The sequence below is a fragment of the Trachypithecus francoisi genome, unplaced genomic scaffold (assembly GCF_009764315.1).
Source record: "Trachypithecus francoisi isolate TF-2019V2 unplaced genomic scaffold, Tfra_2.0 Lachesis_group4, whole genome shotgun sequence".
Lineage (NCBI taxonomy): Eukaryota > Metazoa > Chordata > Mammalia > Primates > Cercopithecidae > Trachypithecus > Trachypithecus francoisi.
Window position 1 is genome coordinate 60,524,758 of NW_022681469.1, and position 20,663 is coordinate 60,545,420.

A 20,663-nucleotide genomic window follows, 5' to 3' on the forward strand; every position below is an offset into this window, starting at 1 on the left:
GGCTGCACCTCTAACACTGGGGATCAAATTTCAACAAGGGTTCAGAAGGGACAGCTATTCAAACTATATCATATCCTTATGTTTTCCTACTAATCTTTGATATCACCAGCCAACTGGATGCATAACCTCAAGGTCACCTACTGCATACTACGGGCATACCTCATTTTGTTGTGCTTTGCAGTTATTACTATTTTACAAATTGAAGGTTTATGGAAACCTTGCTTTGAGCAAGTCTATTGGTGTCATTTTTTCAACAGTGTGAGCTCAGTTCATGTCTGTGTGTCACATTTTGGTCATTTCTGCAGTATTTCAAACTTTTTTGATATTATATCTGTTATGGTGATTTGTCATCAGTGATTTTGTATGTTACTATTGTTTTGGGACACCACAAACTGTACCATGTAAGACAGCAAACATAATATTGTATGTGTTCTGACTGCTACACTGTTCCCCTTTCTCATTACCTCTCCTGGAGCCACCCTAGTCCCTGAGACATGACCAGATTGAAACTAGGTCAATTTGTAACCCTACAATGGCCTCTAATGTTCAAGTGAAAGGAAGTGTCACATATCTCTTACTTTAAATAAAAAACTAGAAATAATTAAACTTAGTGAGGAAGGCATATTGAAAGCTAAGATAGGCTGAAAACTAGGCCTCTGATACCAAACAGTTAGCTAAGTTGCGAATGCAAAGAAAAAGTTCTTGAAAGAAATTAAAAGTGCTATCCCAGTGAACACACAAATGATAAGAAAGTGAAACTGCCTTATTGCTGATACAGAGAAAGTTTGAGGGGTCTGGGTGGATTAAACCACCTACAATATTCCTGTAAGACAGAGCCCAATCCAGAGGAAGGTCTTCACTCACTTTCATTCTATGAAAGTAAAAAAGGTGAGGAAGCGGCAGAAGAAAAGTGTGAAACTCACAGAGGTTGGTTCATGAGGTTTAAGGAAAGAAGCTATCTCCATAACATAAAAGTACAAGATAAAACATCAAGTGAAGAAGCTGCAGCAAGTTATCTGGAAGATCTGGCTAAGATCATTAGTGAAGGTGGTTACACTAAACAATAGATTTTCAATGTAGACAAAACAGCCTTCCATTGGAAAAAGGTGCCATTTTGGACTTCCATAGCTGGAGAGGAAAAGTCAATGCCTGGTTTCAAACCTTCAAAGGACAGGCTAACTCTCTAGTTAGGGGCTAATGCAGCTGGTGACTTTAAGTTGAAATCAATGCTTACAACCCTTATAAAAATCTTAGGGCCCTTCAGAATGATTCTAAGTCTACTCTGCTTGAGCTCTATAAATGGAACAACAAAGGCTGGATGCTGGCACATCTGTTTATAGTTTACTGAATAATTTAAGCCCACTGTTGAGACCTACTGCTCAGAATAAAATGATTTATTTCAAGATACAACTGATGATTAACAATGCAGCTGGTCATCTGAGAGCTTTGATGGGTATGTTCAATGAGATTAATGTTGTTTTCATTGCTAACACAAGATCCGTTTTGTAGCCCAGAGATCAGAGTCATTTGACTTTCAAGACTTATTACTTAAGAACTAGGAGGCTGGCAGTCACTTGAGGTCAGGAGTTTAAGACTAGCCTGGCCAATATTGTGAAACTCTGTCTCTACTAAAAACACAAAAATTAGCTGGGCATGGTGGTACACACCTGTAGTCCCAGCTACTCAAGAGGCTGAGGCAGGAGAATCGCTTGAACTCAGGAGGCAGAGGTTGCAGTAAGCCAATTTTGCACCACTGCACTCCAGCCTGGGTGATAGAGTGAGACTCTGTCTCAAAACAGAAACAAACAAACAAACAAACAAACAAAGCTATAATTTCCATGGATAGTAATTCATATGATGGATCTGGACAAAGCAAATTGAAAACCAACTAAAAGTAATTCACCATTCCAGATGCCATTGATAATATTTGTGATTCATAGGAAAGGTTGAAATATCAACATCAATAGGAGTTTGGAAGAAGTTGATTGCAACCATCACGGATGACTGAGGGTTACGAGACTTCAGAGAAGGAAACAACTATAGATGTGGTGAAAATAGCAAGAAAACTAGAATTAGAAGTGAAGCCTTAAGATGTAACTGCATTGCTGTAATCTCATGATAAAACTTCAGTGAAGGAGAAGTTACTTTTTTAATTGAGCAAATAAAATGTTTTGTTTTTGGTTTTGTTTTTTTTGTTTTTTTGGTTTTTTTTAAATGAAATCTCCTGGTGAAGATGCTATGAACACTGTTGACATGATGTGTAGGGAAAAACTCTCTAAACCATGTTTTTCCTCTGCCTCATGCCACAGCAATCATCACAAAAGCAGAGTTCCATGACAACAAATTGTGGAGGTTTTCCACACACACCAAGCAGTGAACACCAGTTGGATGTCCTGCAACTCAGTTCCGGTACTACCTACATGGAAATAGTTAGATCCTACAGGTTGGGAGCTTCCTCCCAAGACTGCACCCTTCTTTCTACACTAGTCACAAGTCTAAGCCTCCAGGAATACCAACCAGCTTCAAATTGGGGTTCTCATTACCCTCTCTTTGGGTTTGATTAATTTGCTTGAAGCAGCTCACAGAAGTCAGGGAAACACTTATTTATGTTTACCGGTTTATTATTAAAGGATACAAATGAAGAGATGGATGGGGCAAGGTATGGGGGAAGGTGTGTGGAGCTTACAAATGAAGAGATGGATGGGGCAACGTATGGGGGAAGCTGTGCAGAGCTTTCATGCCCTTCCTGGCATGCCACCCTCTAGGAACCTTCAAGCATTTAGCTATTCAGAAGCTCACCAAACCCAGTCCTCTTGAGATTTTATGGAAGCTTCCTGACTTCAGCATTCCTTCCCCCAGGATATAGAGTGGGACCCTCTCTGGGGAGTCTTGAGACTAACAATCAGAAGGGAGGGGAAAGATTAGCGTCCTGCCTTGGGGCAAGTGAAAGGAGGACTGGAGGGAGATTCTGCTTTCTGAGGCCTGATATACATGATAACAAAAAGTCTGTAACTAGGGCTATGGGAATTATGTACCAGAAAAGGTAGACAAAAACCAATATATACACCATGGAATACTATGCAGTCATAAAAAGGGATGAGTTTGAGTCCTCGTAGGGACATGGATGCAGCTGGAAACCATCATTCTCAGCAAACTATCGCAAGAACAGAAAACCAAACACCGCATGTTCTCACTCATAGGTGGGAACTGAACAATGAGATCACTTGGACTCGGGAAGGGGAACATCACACACCGGGGCCTATCATGGGAAGGGGGGAGGGATTGCATTGGGGGTTATACCTGATGTAAATGACGAGTTGATGGGTGCTGACGAGTTAATGGGTGCAGCACACCAACATGGCACAAATATACATATGTAACAAACCTGCACGTTATGCACATGTACCTAGAACTTAAAGTATAATAAAAAATTTAAAAATTAATTAAAAAATTAAAAATATATATATATATCATAACACCACACATGACAACAAAGAATATAGAATATTACATAAAGTTGGTTGATGAAGCAGTGGCAGGGTTTGAGAGGATTGTTCCAGTTTTAAAAGAAGTTCTACTTTGGGTATAATGCTATCAAAACAGCATTGCATGCTATAGGAAAGTCAAATGATTTTTCCAAGGCAAACTTTATTGTCTCATTTTAAGAAATTGCCACAGCAACCCTGACCTTCGGCAACCGCCACCTGGATCAGTCAGTAGCCATCAATATCCAGGCAAGATTCTCTACCAGCAAAAAGATTATTATGATTGTTAGTATTTTTTTTTAGCAATAAGGTATTTTAAAATTAAAGGATGTACATTTTTTAATGGTATGGCACACTTAATAGACTACAGTATAGGGTTACCATACTTTTATATGCAGTGGGAAACAAAATTTGTGTGACTCAGTTTATTGTGATATTTACTTTATTATAGCAGTCTGAAACCAAACTTCCAATATCTACAGAGGATGCCCATATACTGGGCATGTTTACATTGATCTAATTTTCCTAACATTTTCTTGTGTTATCTCATCTGTAAACATGTGACAGCAGTAACTTATAGAATGCTTTGGGACAAATAGTACATGGAAGCCTTTAACATGATAGCTGACTCATGGTAATAGGTGAATAAATATTTGTCCCCTTCCATATCCTTTGATAGAATTTTTCAAGTTGTCTCACATGTGAGGGAAGAAATAAATAAATGTATTAGAACAAAAATAAGGTATTACGTTTCATAATTTAAATAATTTAAAGGTCATTTAAAAAAATCCAAAGAACACTAGAGAATCAAAATAATTTTAAAATTAACTTACTACTAGTAACAGGGCACTAGTAACAGTGTATGGAAATGAAAAAGAGGTATACATTATTCCAGTTATCCAGGAGCTTAATATTAAGTTAACTAGTGAGAGTGGCAAGAGACAGCCAAATGCCTAGGCAGATAGCAGCAGGTCCCCGTTGAAATCCCACCTCCAGCTGAAGACAGTTTAAAGTCTGAAAGCCACACTACAAGTTAAATCCTCAGACTGGATTGAGAACTTTTCTTCCTGTTTGGCGTGCTTTCCTCTGATGGATCCCCACCCTTCACCTATTTTACGTATACCTTCCCTTTCCAAACTGGTTTTTCTACACTGTCATGCCCACCTTTGAGTGGTGTCTTTGCTTTAATCTTTTTCACAATCAGCACACACTCCCCATTCTGAGTCCATAAAAGGCCCCAGACCCAGTCACATGGGGGACTTTCCCACCTTCAGGTAGGGGGACCACCCTTGCATCTCCTCTCTGCTGAAACCTGTTACATCACTCAATAAAATTATTCTCTGTCCTCCTCACCGTCCAATAGTCACCATATCCTCATTCTTCTTGGGCATGAGACAAGAGCTCAGGAAATGATGAATGCTGGTATAAGCTGAGACATGCCAGTGTGGCCAAGAGAGGCCCAGGTGGGGCATGGCTGGCAGAGGGTCCCCGGCTTGCAAAGTGACCAAGAAGAAAAATCCTACATCACTAGCATTGCTGAAGGAGAACAAAGAAGAATAATGGCATACACCAAAAATTAAAGCAATTACCGTATCAAACATTACAGTAAAACGTGGAGAAAGATGTTAAAAAGAGATAACAAGTGGAAATAGAAAAAGGAATGAAACAAAGCAATATTCTAGTTACATTTTTAAAAATAATCATTAGGATGATTTAGAACAAGTGTTTGTAACTCTGGGGGTCTCTGAACCCTCATTTGTTAAATGATCAGGACTAGATATCTAGATATCTACAGTGAGAAAATAAGAAAGGAAAGACAAGAAATGTATTCTACACAGAAGTAGGGGAAAGTTCCTTAAACTGTGAGTCACAGCTATTTATATCTGAACAAAGTGCATTTCCTATTAGTCCTGGAGACTTTGTGGTCTTCTACCCATGCATTTACATAAAGAATTGTCCTCTGTGTATAAGCTGCATCTCTAGAATGTGAACTCCTTGAAATTACCTAGCAACGCTTAATTACCTAGGCCAATTTAGACAGACAGCACTATTGGTTGTCTTGGTAAATACCGGTAACTTCAATAACCAAGAATGCTCTAAAATCTATAGCTAGACAACAGGCAATCTCTGACCTAAACTTTAGATAACAGTCCTTGGTAGATTTTTTTTTTTTACTCTGTTATGTAAAAGTAGAGACTTAACTAGTAATAATTCTAGCCAGTTCATAAATCTCTGATACCATTAATTTCTCTATTGAAAATCTCACTGTTAGTATTTATTACGCCAGTCTTCTGTTCTAAAGAGATAAAAATTAACTACATTTTGGACTTCTATTAAAGGCTAAGGACCAGCTCTAGACTGAATGTTCTCAACCAGGGTAACTGTCCACTTCATGAAAGCAGACTAAAAGTACCAAACTCATATAAACACAATAATATGTATCAAAGTATTTGAAGTACATTATAGAAATCCTCACAGTAGGGGTCACGTTTTCTTCCACTTTGTGGCAGAGTTCTGAGCACACAGTGACTATGTGATAAATATTAATTCAGTATGTGAGTGTATGAGGATGTACGTCATCAATATTCTCAGAAAATGATTGTCTTAAGTGTTCTGGGAAAAAGCCAGATTTCTGGTCTCATTTAGCATACACTGTAATTAATACTTATTTTGGGGGTGCATTTACTTTTGTTTTATTTGATTTGTGTTGCATATATAACATTGTACCCATCAAATATTGCTTAATTCTTTCATATTGCAAAAAAAACAGCTATTATAAGCCTGAACTTGTTAGTCTTGCAGGGCCCTGCCCAAGGTTGCCCTCATTTCCAGCTTTCCACAAACTGGAATATTCACTGATGCTTTGTTTCTTCTCCCAGACCAGTATACATGTTGTTATGTGGTTCCTAGGAGGACTGTAAAGTCCTCTAACAAAGACACAGGATGGAATGAATCAAGGGAATTGCTATGAGAAAGAAGGAATATCCCTGGAGAGGGGACTGCTTCTGTGTGCTTTTAAACGTCACAGAATAATTGTTTCTTTTTTTAAAGGAAAGAACCAGGGTAAAGAGCGCTGATTTTCAAAGTTGGAGAGGTTAACAAACACTGGTTGCAGGATTTACTTTGGTTTAGGAATACCACTGTCTCACAGGAGTGTCAATCAAAATTCCACAGCCATTCTTGGACACTAGGAGGTGGGACTGACTGATATACAGCAGTGATTTGACCCAGCACTTGGGGCAAACACAACCAGAGTCTTCGGTGTTAATTCCCTGGTCTTCCCAACTAGCATTTTGAAAGTGCATTAACATTTCTGGCCTTGCGCTCTTTCGTCGGACTTCTAACGGTAATTATGGCTGTGTAATCACAGTAAAGTTACTTAATCTAAATATGTAAGATTTCACACTTTGCTTGCAATACTTAAAATTTCCTACTTTGATCTGACTTTTGCTTTGTTCTTGTTCAGTTTAATAGATATTTGCATTTCTCTCTCTTCTGTCAGGGAGTAGAATTTATGGTATTGTAGGCATTTAGGCAGCCTGTTTCTAACTTTTAGATAAGAAGTTGTATCTAAAAGAAAGTAGAGGGAGTGGGTCAAATGGCTTTTACTATGAGTTCTCAGTAATTATTATGTTAATAAGTGGTAAGAGGGCATTCAAAAATATTTGAAATAATGTAAGCGCTCCAACACACATATGCTTATATGCATACAACAGTGGAGGAATATCTTAATAGGGCAAATTCATGTGCAGGTATCTTTTACCCTTAGGAATACGTATATGCTGCCAGGCATGGTAATCACAGCACTTTGAGGCCAGGAGTTCGAGACCAGCCTGGAAAACCTGGCAAAACCCTGTCTCCTGTCTCTACCAAAAACACAATAATACTAGGATATACTTCCTAGTATATCCTAGGAAGACTGTTAAGTTATAAATAGTTATTTTTTTAGCCAAAGATGTATTCTAATGAATATGATTATAAACATTTAGATTATCTTATATTGTAAGACAGAGTGGTTGACTTGTCAATGTTGGAGCAAGCAGAATCCTTCCCTGCTTTTGATGTTTAATAGTGACAAGGAGAGGTCACAAGCAGTCTTTGCTGCTGGCATTCCTGGCATGGTTACAGTGGTCAACAGTGACTACTGGGACTTGTTTGAGAGGTGATTTTGAACATTTATTTTACTTTCAGGTTAGACAATTTAGTCCTTGTATTGGATTGGCTTGGGCTAGTGAATCTTTGACGCAAGAGCCAATAGGATATATGAAGGAGTGTTTTAAAAAATTAACCATTAAAGACAGTTTTCAATTTGCAAACCATTTCTGACATGTTTTCCATGGTAAGAATTAGCTACACAGAATGATACTGTGAAATATAGAAAAATGGGGGGGGGGGTACTGGAACTAGCTAAAATTTTACAGATTACAGGTGTAATTGTTTTGCTGGTCACACATGATTATTTCTATTGGTTACATTTTATTTGGACTTGTATTGTCATTGTTCTATAGAAACAAATTATATGCCTTAACTTTGTTGTGATTATCTAAAACAGTTGGAAACTGAGTCTGATGTATTGAAAGAGAGTACAAGAGGTCATGGTTTGCCACAGTGGGCATTGTGTGAAGATAAGGGACTGAAGACAGTGTTTATAGACAGATACAGGAAACGCCACTGCATGCTCATTCAAAAAATCATAACCTTGCTTGTACTTCAGATCTATGCAATTCTATTTGTCATCTGGATGGCTAGTATTGTGACTCAAGTATTCAGTATTATAGACAAGCTACGATTAAATATTTCAACAGAAGACCTCAAGGAATTACTGATTTACAATTACCCATATTACCTATGCTACAATAATTAGAAACAAAGAAATTGAAGTGATGTACTATACAGTAATGCTACTAAACAGATACGTGTTTATATTAAAAGGCAAGGAATTTATGAAGGCTAGTATTATATAAATGACTGTCTCTAAAGAGTTGGATGATATATCGCATTTTGTTCATTGATTCAACAAATATTTGTCTGCCCAGTACACACCAGGCACTGACCATTTTCTGTAACTAATTTCATCCACTTAGCACTGTGAATAATCCAATAATTCCCTAGGACAAATATTATTATTCAATAAATTAAATGAGTATCAATACAGAGGGGTATTTCATGGAGATCACTGCTCTCCTGGGTAATCAGGGGATCTGCTATTGAGTTTGGTACTATAAATTTTTATATTTTTCCTTAAGGGATGATGAAAGATCAGTGGACTCCTAACTATCTGCAGTCTGTGGAGTCTCAGGTTGCTTAGAAACTCAGTGACTATGGGCTTGCTATGGCAACCCAATTTATCAGTGACTGCAAAACTAACTTAGCTGGCATTGTGGCAAATCTCCATATTTTGCTGGTAAGAATATTCAGATAAGTTCTTCTATCATACTAGTATTTATATTATTTACACTATTGAGCTAAATATTTATCAAATTTTGAAAATAATAAATTATGATTTATAATGGTCTAGAACTACATGAAAATGAAGCTTAAATTCTGAATGTATTTTTAGATTTCAAATTTATACTGTCTGCCGGTTACCAGGCCATTGCCTTAGCTTACATCTACAGTATGTGATTTTTAATTTGTACTATATTAAAAGCACAAGAAAATAAAACTAGTACAGTCTATTATCTATGTGCCAATAAAAATGCTCTCCAAATTTAACCTTAATACTTCAATTAATAGATAAAGTTATGTATATATAGTATAATTTAATAATTTTGTTTTACATTACAAACTCTTTATTCATATATAAGTGTAAGAGATTTTACAGTATTATGTATTTTTAAAATCTTATGTCTTAAATAATATACTATATAATCTGATACACAAATGTATTAGAAAACCAATTTACTTAAAAAGCACATTTTTGCAATCATGGGAAAGACATTAGGGAACATATTCTCATCCTTTGTTTGAGTATTTGTTCCCTGTAGTACATTTACAACAATTTTGCCCTTTCTGATATTAGTCATGCTTTTAGATTTTAATAACAGGTTCTATTGTTTTACTCTATATATAAACTACAGTCTTCTCTGTACCTCTTCATATGTAAGTATTGCATTCATCTTATCTCCCTATTGATTCCAACTTTTGTTTTTATCACAGTCAATAGCAGAAGTAGAGCCAGGATTCCCTCCTGAGACAGACTATTACAAGGTTCTATTTACTGTCCTTTACTCCTGGGTTTTGGCATTTATGCATTTTGTTTTGATATTTAAGACTTCATCATATTAAAGGTTCTCTTGAGATTGAAAGCATCAGTCTGACTCGGGTTTTTACAAGAGAATGCTACATTTGATTATATTTTAAATTTGTCTTTATATTTTATCTGTTGCCACGTAATTCTGCAAATGATGAAATTATTTTTGAATCCTCCTGTACATCAGTGCAACTAGGCTATGCCCCGGTGGATGACATGTCTCATCTCACAGATGGCAACAAATACAAAGACAGAACTTAGGTTCTTTTATTGAAATTAACTCTCATTGGAACAGAAAACCCAATTCCCAGGGGTCCTTGCTTAAGCCTCCAGTTAGTACATCATATTGACCTCCTCCCTTAACAGAGGGGCTTTTTTAAAATTAGACTACAGACCCACTACTCTTTTTTTTTTTTTTTTTTTTTTTTTTGAGACGGAGTCTCGCTCTGTCGCCCAGGCTGGAGTGCTGTGGCCGGATCTCGGCTCACTGCAAGCTCCGCCTCCCGGGTTCACGCCATTCTCCTGCCTCAGCCTCCCGAGCAGCTGGGACTACAGGCGCCCACCACTCGCCCGGCTAGTTTTTTGTATTTTTTAGTAGAGACGGGGTTCACCGTGTTGGCCAGGATGGTCTCGATCTCCTGACCTCGTGATCCACCCGACTCGGCCTCCCAAAGTGCTGGGATTACAGGCTTGAGCCACCGCGCCCGGCCCAGACCCACTACTCTTTAACAGAATAAATGAGCAGTCCAGAACACTCAACAACCCAAAGGAACCAAACTCTTATCAAGAGATCGTGTGTGTTAGCCGTTAAGGAGATAGTAGTTTGGCATGTAAAAAAATTAGGTAGTAGAGTACAAATATTCAGAAGACTTGGAGAGGATTTTCAACAGGCAAAAGCAAGACAATACAACTATTTAATGATACACATTTAATGTTTAATCATGCTTTTTGGTGTGACTGAATTATTTTAATACATTTTGCAAAACTTTATTTTAATCAATATTTCTGTTTCTGCCAATGGATACATAAACACAACTGGTACATTGCATCATTTAAAATATTTGGGAAAAGCTCATTGTGTAGAAGTATGTCATTCATTCTTGTATTATAGTTAATAAATACCTGTGAAAGGGAAGAATTTAAGCCCTTCATAAGAATATTTTCTAATGTGAAATAATCAAACTATTTACCTGTTTACTACATTGAGATTTTTGCTTAGGAAAGAGTACATCTGTGCTTTATTCCATTACATGCATGGTGTCTATTAAACATAAAAAATGCACATCTGGAAAATCATCAGTGCCTTTAAACTTGATCAGATACTGGGATAAATAAAGGTACCTCTTCTCCTACAAAGGTATTTAACATATACATGCATGCCTTTTAAAAATCTATGCTGTGATACCTAGAGTTATAGCTTATTCAGAATCAATTGAAAAAACATTTGAGCACCTATTATGTATCAGGCACTATTTAAAACTCTGGGATATTATGCTAAACACTACCAGCATGATCACCGGTAATATGTTACAGGGAGTTTCATTGTGACCTACTCTCTTGCTACTCATGAATGAACAAATGATGAACTGAGCTATTTTGGAATCCTTTGTATAAGTGGAACACTAAAATATTCTAAAGCTGTATAAATGAGTAAAATACAGTCACATGGTATGTTATATGTGCTTCATGTTATATTAATATCTATATTTGTTACATAGAGCGTAGAAAACCATGTTGCAGAAACATCTTTTTTCTCCTCCTTTAAGAGACCTATTGGTTAAGCCGTGTTTCTTGACTGCACTTACGAGCTAGAAGTTTAAGTGTTTTAGTTTATTAAAAATACCTGTGATCTAATGCCTATGTTTTAAATAGAATCACAAGGTATCAGTTTGGGTGCTTTCAACCTGTGAACCCCAAATACCTGGGACAGATCCCAGTTAATTTAGAAAGTTTATTTTGCCAAGGTTGAGGACACACGCCCATGACACAGCCTGAGGAGGTCCTGATGACATGTGCCGACAGTGGTCAGAGCACAGTTTGGTTTTATGCATTTCAGGGAGACCTGAGACATCAATCAACATATGTAAGATGAACACTGGTTCAGTCTGGAAAGGTGGAACACCACAAAGCAAACACAGGGGAACTCAAAGTGGAGAGGGGGTCCCAGGTCATAGGTAGATAAGAGACAAATGGTTGCACTCTTTTGAGTTTCCGATTAGCTTCTCCAAAGAAGGCAATCAGCTATGCTTTTATCTCGATGAGCAGAGGAGTGACTTTGAATAGAATGTGAGGCAGGTTTGCCCTAAGCAGTTCCTAGAGTGACTTTTCCTTTTAGCTTAGTGATTTTGGGGTCCCAAGATTTATTTTCCTTTCACAAACCTAAATTAGCTGAATCAATAGGAGGAGAGGTTTGCCCACATCATTGAAAACTCCAGTGTTAGCACTCTTCCAGCACAGGTGGATCAGATTGCTGGCTCTTCTTAACTTTCTGTGCTCTCTCCTTATTTGGATGGTGGGTTTGACACAGGCTGGCTTTCCCTGAGGTGGTAAGAGGGCCTCCAGCAGCGTGGCTCTAGGCTTCCACCTCCTTATACATAAGCAGTGGGGATTAGAATAGAGAATAGATGATGATAGAAAAATCAATTCCCACTGCTGTTCAACAAAGGAGCACATTTTCATGAGTTCTGGGGAAATGTATGTTCCTATAACACTCACTGTTTAATTAAATGAGAATATTAAATAGTACCTTGACATTTTTAGAGGCAATACCACATTGATAGCTCCACATCAACATATGGAGAAACTTTTGAATCTTTCCCTCTGAACTTAGAGTTAGAGGGCATCTCCGGAAACTAACCAGCCAAGACTTTCTGGAAAGCCTTGATGAAGGTACTCCTCACTACACAAGATGAATTATAGATCTGGAGTTGTGAAGTCTTGAAATGTTGCTTTCTTTTCTCTGGAAAATGCTTAAGCATATTGCATTAGCCCTTAGAGGTTATAATTCAGTTAACAGATGGCTGAATTTTGTCAGATTTATTCACTGTGCTTCATGTGTACACATAGAAGGAAATCCCTCAACATACACCTTAACACTCATGTATTGGATTATTCTAAAATAGACATTGCCTATTAGTTTAAATTTTATTCACCTAGGATGGGATGGAGATTGTCTGGAGACTGATGTATTCAATAGTAGCCTTTTTTTTTTTTTTTTTTTTTTGGTATCATGAAAAGAAGTTTTCTAGGTAATTGATTTGCATCAAAAGACTTAAAAAGAAAATCACTGCTATATTTCTTTTATTTTTCCCCTAACCTAGATGGCAGATAAACCAGGGAAAAATTAGTAAATGGCACAAATTTCATCTTCATGTTTTGCATTTTAATAGTTTGAAAAGTCAAAATATTTAATACTTAAGGTACTAAATGTGAGCTTAAGAGACTAAGTGGCAGAATAAGGTTTAGTTTCAGAAATATTTTTTGGTGATACTTGAAGACCCCTTGTTGTGTGTCAAACTGTCATTGGGGTGGTATGGCCATCTAAACAAGGGTCTGTTAAGCGGGTAAAATGAGCACATTCGTAAAAGGAGAAGAGCTAATGAACTTATCGTTTCTTCTAATTTAGAGATACTTGTGTTTTTCTTTGTGGAATTGTATGAAGTTGATTTGGAGACAGTTACAAATTTACATACCTAAAACCAGGTACCATTTTGAAAGAAAATTAAGATAAAAATGAGATATCAAATAGCCAAAAATCAACCAGAACAGACAAATGTAGGATAATCAAAGAAGAAAAAAATAAGAGAAAAGTCTCTACTGAAAGCTTATTATAAAATCCAGTCTTTGGGGATATGCTTTTCTATAGCATAGGAAATACTTGATGCTTTTAATTTGGGATTCCAGAAATGGTATGGTTTCCATGTTTTTATGGATTTATTTCACCTCAAATTTTTGTTCACTGCAGGCTCCTTTCCTCCTGCCTATTGTGATTACCCAATTTTCCCAGAGGGGTTGTTCAAAATGAGAGGAAAACAGGCCTAGCAATTATCTTGGATCATGTCCAGAAAATGTTTTTAGTCCTTGGAATACATGGAGGATGCCACTCCAAGCCTTGTAAATGCAGCTTGGGAAAATAAATATGCTTAGCATATTCACTCTGAACACGAAAGCACAGTGTGGTTAACAAAAGGAGTATTGCAGAGTATGCCAAAACATAGGAAACATAAACATTTCAATTCAGATTTGTTATCTTTACCCATGAACTGGGGCACTGTAGAACAGGACAGTTTGCATACCAACATATCACAGCTGAAAGACCTCGGGCTCCAAAAGCCAACAAAACATTATGTCGGAGAAGTCTCTGAGGGTCTAAGTACAAAACGAGCAGTGCAAAAGTAGCACAGCTAGTGGTGTCTTTTGAGAGTGACATTCTGCAGCAATTAAGATTTGATGGGTGCAGCACACCAACATGGCATAAGTATACATATGTAACAAACCTGCACGTTATGCACATGTACCCTAGTACTTAAAGTATAATAAAAAAAAATCCTTAAAAAAAAGAAATAAAAATATAACCAAAAAAAAAAAAAAAGATTCTATACCTAATATTGTTTACTTAATTCACAACCCCAGAATACAAAAGAAAAGTGACATTCAGAATCTGAAATGGGATGATCACAGTATACATGTTTTGAGTCCTTCCTTGTTTGCTGGAGAACAATGAAGATGAGAGACACTTTCATAAAGACAGGGCTCATAACTAAACCTACCTAGGAAAGTTAGAAGGATGAAAGGTTTCTTTCTGCGTAACCACAAGATGAAGTATTTTATCAAATCCATTGTAATTGCTCCATAATGTGAAGCAAACTTTAAATGCTGCTACTTAAGTGTCATTTATGTATATATGTAAAATATATATAAAACTTCCAGAAATGTTTTTCTGGAAATGTTATGAATTATTTAAATCACTTTGTTTATATCATGTTTACATATATACTCATGTATATATATTAACAATGTACAAAGCACACATATATGTATTTTTTAACAAAGTAACGTATAAGGCTTTGTTAAAACCAAAAATGCATTTAGTATAAGATGTTCCCACTGTTAATTCTATAGATGCTTAGAAATCTTAAGAATATGTGTCAAGTTACTGGAAGGGATTCGTTTGAGAAGTAGCACTCCAAACTAAACCTGTTGGTCTCTTAGAACTCAGAAAACTGAAGCTTGTCCAAGAGCAAAACCTTCCCTTAAGGTTTCTGAGAACCAACCTGGAAAATGATGTCATGGTTTCCCTATAGGAGTTGAGAGATTGTTTTACATTCCTTTGAAACTATTAGCAGAAGTTGCTGTGCCACTCAACTGCAGGGTTTGTGCCAAATAATTCTGTGAAGTCTCAGGGCGGAATGATCACTTATCCATAAAAAAAAAAAAAAAAGGAACAAGAAAGGTATCAGAGATGTGTATCTCCTGTGTTTTTTAAGGTATTTCTGTATGCTTCTTAGGAACTTCACCCCACAAGCTTTGGGAAAAAGTGTCATCAGGCGTGCTTCTGTGTCCCTGGAAACGGTTTGTGTGTACACGTGCATGTCTGTGTATGTATCTCAGTCTTTTAGGAAGCTAATGCCCAAGCTTATTTATTTTATTTTATTTTTAAGACTCCACTTTAGGGACTACCTTTTTAGTCCAGGGCTAGTATAATATTTCTCAGAACTAAAATTTATGGTACCCTTAATTACAATGAATTTTTTATCTTTCTGCCTGGTAAAATTCCAAATTAATTAATTGCTATTTTTTTCCCTCAATGTTTAAAAAATGTGGTACTCATCAACTAAATGCTTGTTTTGGCTATGAATTATTGATTTTTTTCCTGCTATTTCATCACACCATGCTTTGAGACCTAGTTATTCTTTTACCTAAATGTTTCTGTTTTTCCTCTAATAATTTCCTATCTACTGCATGAACACAATTTACCTAACTATGCTGACCATGACATTTCCTTATGTTTCTTACCATCATTTAAATGTTGACTAATATTTTTCCTGCTTAGAGAATTGTTTTTGCAAACTGTTCAAGTAAGAATTAGGTCTGCCAACATTTTCAGATGGCCTGAAAAATTTGCATATTGATTTGGCCATGCCCACATGAGAACTATCTACATATACAGAAGTGCTCTCTTTAATGTTACAAGCATGAATTCTACTAAACATATAGGTAAGATGATTTTCTACTTTTAATGGAGTATGTGTGTTTTTATCCTGGCTTTTGATTCATTAGTCCATGTGGTTTAAGTCTAAACTAAATTACTCTGATATTCGGAATTTCAACTTTAATAATGTTTTTGAATTTTCTTTTAAAGGTGATATTAGAAATCTCCATTTCAGTCTTTCAACATTTCACTGGCATTACATGATGCTCTTGTCTTTTGCAATTTAATATTCAAATTACATAGATTTTTTATTACTGCATGTAAAGTCCTTCCTCAACTTACGAAGCAGTTAGAACATACTAATAATTTAATACTTCTTTAAGTAATGAGATAGCAACTGAAAATGTTCATATATTACACATATATAAGCATAAGTGTGTACAATGTGCCTAAATGTTTGTATGTATAAATCTCCATGATTAGTATTTCCTAAAGATTAAAGTGATAAATGTTGCCTAGTTTTACATTGGTAACTAATGTTATGAGATAGTTCATAGGTCAGTAGAATGAAATTTTATGTTTTATTTAACCTAAAATAATTCTGTTGATTGTCACCTACATATGTTCACTGTTCATTGTTTGTTGTGTCTAGCTATTGTTTTGCTCTTAATGTAATATCAGGTTAAAATTAATCAACTTGTGCAAAGATTTGGAGAAAAATATGTAAAATTAGATTTTGATCAAGGATAAATGTATCTTTTTTTTTTTTTTTTAAGAAAAGAGTATAAGTCCTTCAGTCAGTCTGTTTGGATTACAGCCCTTGTTCTGCCAAATAATAGCTGTGTGAACTCAGCTAGTCATCTAAAGAGCCTAGTAAGGAGGCCGAGGCAGGCAGATCACAAGGTCAGGAGATTGAGACCACCCTGGCTAACACAGTGAAAACCGTCTCTACTAAAAATACAAAAAATTAGCTGGGTGTGGTGGCGGACGCCTGTAGTCCCAGCTACTCAAGATGCTGAGGCAGGAGAATGGCGTGAACCCAGGAAGAGGAGCTTGCAGTGAGCGGAGATGGCACCACTGCACTCCAGCCTGGACAACAGCAAGATTCAGTCTCAAAAAAGAAAAAAAAAAAGAGTCTAGTGATGGATGATTAGTCAGCAAGGTAATAAATGTGAAATACTTAGCTCCACACATGGCAGGTAGTGAGCTCCTATTATGTGTTAACCGTGTTATTGTATGATCATCTTTGTAATTTATGAGTCTTTGTTCACCCATTCAATCTAGAATTATAATACAAGTTATACTAAAATGCTTCTTTTCATTTGCTGAACTGTTAAAAAAAATCACTTAATTTTCTTTTAAACGGTATCTACTACTATAAGATTTTCTTGTATCTGTATATAACTTTACATTTTAAAGTTGAAATCTACTATCTAATCTTCAGCTTAAAGATAAGTAGACTTTATAGGTTATCCCATTTAACAAGAGGACAACAGGAATACAATGATTTTTATGTCTTGCCTAGTTCACAAATCCTATTGCTAATAAAGGAATCACATGGGTCGTGTGATTCCTCTTCCAGAACTCTTGTCATGCATCTGTCATTTGCTTCTCAAATATGTTGCAATATTTGTTACTCAACTTACTGTACTCTTCCTCTTTTATTTCACAAGTATTTCACAAGTGTTACATTCCATGAATCAGCTTATCCAAAAGTACTGTCGAAAGGATTTTTTTTAACTATACACATGCTAAATGAAAGTTTATTTATTTATTTTTTTTTGTATTCTCAAAGTGGATAAAGGCTTTCAAAGCATGATACCATCCTCAACAGGAAATGACTCAAAGTTTATGGAATAAAAATGTAAACATTTCTGTAAGTTACACATACAAACAGAAAAGTAAAAATTGTCAAATTAAAAAAAAATTGTCAAATGTCTGAAGACTATTTTCCTACTAATTATTAAGAAAGGGACAAAGCCATTTATGGGGGAAAAAAAGGTGAAAAGGATATTATTACAAATGTTTAAAATAAAAATGACAGCAGGACATCGTGGCTCACACCTGTAATCCCAGCACTTTGGGAGGCCAAGGCGGTCGGATCACGAGGTCAGGAGATCAAGACCATCCTGGCTAACACAGTGAAATCCCGTCTCTACTAAAAATACAAAAAAATTAGGTGGGTGTGGTGGCAGGCACCTGTAGTCCCAGCTACTTGGGAGGCTGAGACAGGAGAATGGAGTGAACCCAGGAGGTGGAGCTTGGAGTGAACCCAGGAGGTGGAGCTTGCAGTGAGCCGAGATCTCGCCACTGCACTCCAGCCTGGGCAACAGAGTGAGACTCCATCCCAAATAAATAAATAAATAAATAAATAGGCTAATATACTTTAGAAAATTATAAAATTACTGGGGGAATGTTAACACACAACGTGTGTTACTTCTGAGGAATATAATTGGGGATTGATCATTTTATACTTTTCTATAATTTTCAATATTTCTTTCTCTCTATACTTAATACATTTTCTAAAATAAAATTGTGCATAATAGCCAGTGATGGTAATGGCAATTATTTGTTGTTTTTGTTTTTGTTTTTTGAGACAGAGTCTCACTCTATTGCCCAGGCTGGAGTATAGTGGCACAATCTCAGTTCACTGCAACCTCCGCTTCCCAGGTTCAAGTGATTTTCCTGTCTCAGACTCCTGAGTAGTTGGGATTACAGGCATGTGCCACCACACCTGGCTAATTTCTGTATTTTTAGTAGAGAGGAGATTTCACCATGTTAGTCAGGCTAGTCTCGAACTCCTGACCTCAAGTGATCCACCCACCTTGGCCTCCCAAAGTGCTGGGATTACAGGTGTTAGCCACCAAGTCCAGCAACAATTATTTGTTAAACAAAAACTATGTCAGGCTCTGTGCTAAATCCTTCATATTATCACTTTTAATCTTTACAGCAATTCTGTGAGGGAGATATTTCTACTATGTTTAAGAGAGGTTAAAGTAGTTAGCAATAAGTCATATACTTAGGAAGTGAAGAATTACAAATTCAGACTCAGATTCCATTCATTTTCCTAGCAGATGTTCTTAATCTGAATCAAACCATTACATATCCATGGTATGAACAAGCAGCATAATAGTTTCTCATTTCCACTCATTCTCACTACTTGTAAACCATTATTATGGTTATAATAGTCTTGGTGTGTCTGTTTATTCAACTTATTACCAACTATGGGATTGTTCTATACTGTGGGGGTTCAGTGGTGAATTAAACGGAGAAGCATCCCCCTCCTTAAAAATACAACATTCTAGCAGGTGCAAAGACAGGACAAAAACAAAAGTCAATTGGCAGAATTTCTTTGATGGTGATAAGTGACCTGTGGAAAATAAAGCAGAGAATGGAGAGGGGAGGAGGCTTGTAGGAAGTAGGGGTGATGAAATGGGGAGTGTTGAGTGCCTAGTAATTTTCAGGCTCCTGTCAAGTATTGTACACTTCTCATCTCTTAGCTCTTATTATTCTTTTATTGTTTTCTCTATTCTTTGATTATGAAAATGAGAACAATGAATATTTTAATTAACTTGATTGTGGCAATCATTTTACAGTGTATACACATGTCAAAATGATTCATACCTCGATAAATCTGCAAAAAGAAGAACAAACAGTTAACTTCCAATTGCAAGTCAATATAACTAGGACCCGGTAGCCTGAGGATTTAAACTTACATCCTTCCGATTTCTAACCCTATGTGATCTCCTGCAAAAAAAAAAAAAAAAAAAAAAAAAAAAAAAAAAAAAAAACAGAATTGTGTCTAAACTGACTGAAGTAGATTGAAAATTATATCCTGTCATTCTAATAAATTAATCTAGTGTTATAGTGGATTTACATAAAAGTGTATTCTCACATAAAACACATCCCTTTATAATATAGTGGGTGCACAGTCTTTTAAAAAATGAAAACCCCAACACTCTTTACTCTAAAATGGGTGCAGCATTTTATTGTGTTATTGTTTAAGGTATATATTTTTCTCAAAATCCACAATGGCAGATTTGACTCAGCTATGTGCCTTCGGGTCTTGTATGCTAAGCTACTCAGGAACTGTTGTCTATGGATTGAACACTTAACAGCTGTCTCTGGGAATGTAAATTTGATTCTTTGGACTACTCATGGGACTCTGTGACATTTTCCTCTCCAGTGACAGCAGATTTGAATGGCATTAGGCTACTGATTAAATAATAACCAAGTAAGTTTAATGTCAACTTAGGCATCTATTTTGCATGTATTTTTTTCTGAAATATCTTTCTCTAATTGTGATCATATTTTCATTATACTTTAGTCTTTTGCTGTGTTTAAAATATGCTCTTTTAAACTGGTCTTATCTGAACCCTTGTGTTGGTAAGCTCTTTCTGAATTGGTATATTAGAGTGTGAATGTGGAAGTATTAAAGTTGAGAAATAAATATATCAAAGTAGCCTAAATACAAAATAGCTATCTACAAAATATTCTTAACCAAAATAATATTCGTCTTTATACTACCATTTTATGTCGTGCCACCAAGAAAAAAGGTCACAGTTATTTAAGGGAATTACCTTCTTAAGTTTCGTGAAATCTCTGTGAGTTACTCTTTTCTAACTGAAAGAAGACATTATAAAGAGATTGCATACAGTCATTTTTACTTAATCCTAATTAAGTGGTCTGAGACTTGAAAACAAAGTAATAGACTTACAATATTTTTATGACTTCTTATTTTTTAGATAAATGTGTCAGTAAAAAATTCCTTGGG

At 36.2% G+C, this 20,663-nt stretch overlaps 1 protein-coding gene and 1 long non-coding RNA gene across 11 annotated transcripts in view; one reads left to right on the top strand and one right to left on the bottom strand.

Moving 5' to 3' along the window:
* Positions 1-20,663, bottom strand: part of LOC117072042 — a 113,217-nt gene that overhangs the window by 67,472 nt on the left and 25,082 nt on the right. The window lies entirely within an intron of this gene.
* The window catches only part of CD36 (CD36 molecule), an 80,439-nt gene that overhangs the window by 17,756 nt on the left and 42,020 nt on the right, over positions 1-20,663 (top strand). Inside the window, exons 1-2 of one of the 8 annotated variants that reach the window (XM_033191884.1) lie at positions 6,710-6,831; positions 8,732-8,889. The exons of 3 other annotated variants lie outside the window; for them this stretch is intronic. The gene's annotated coding sequence lies outside the window, so the exon portion shown is untranslated. Of the gene's footprint in view, positions 1-6,696; positions 6,832-8,731; positions 8,890-15,834; positions 15,955-20,036; positions 20,124-20,663 lie in introns of those variants that run through there. 4 more of the 8 variants (XM_033191880.1, XM_033191887.1, XM_033191883.1 and 1 more) reach the window with 4 other exon arrangements.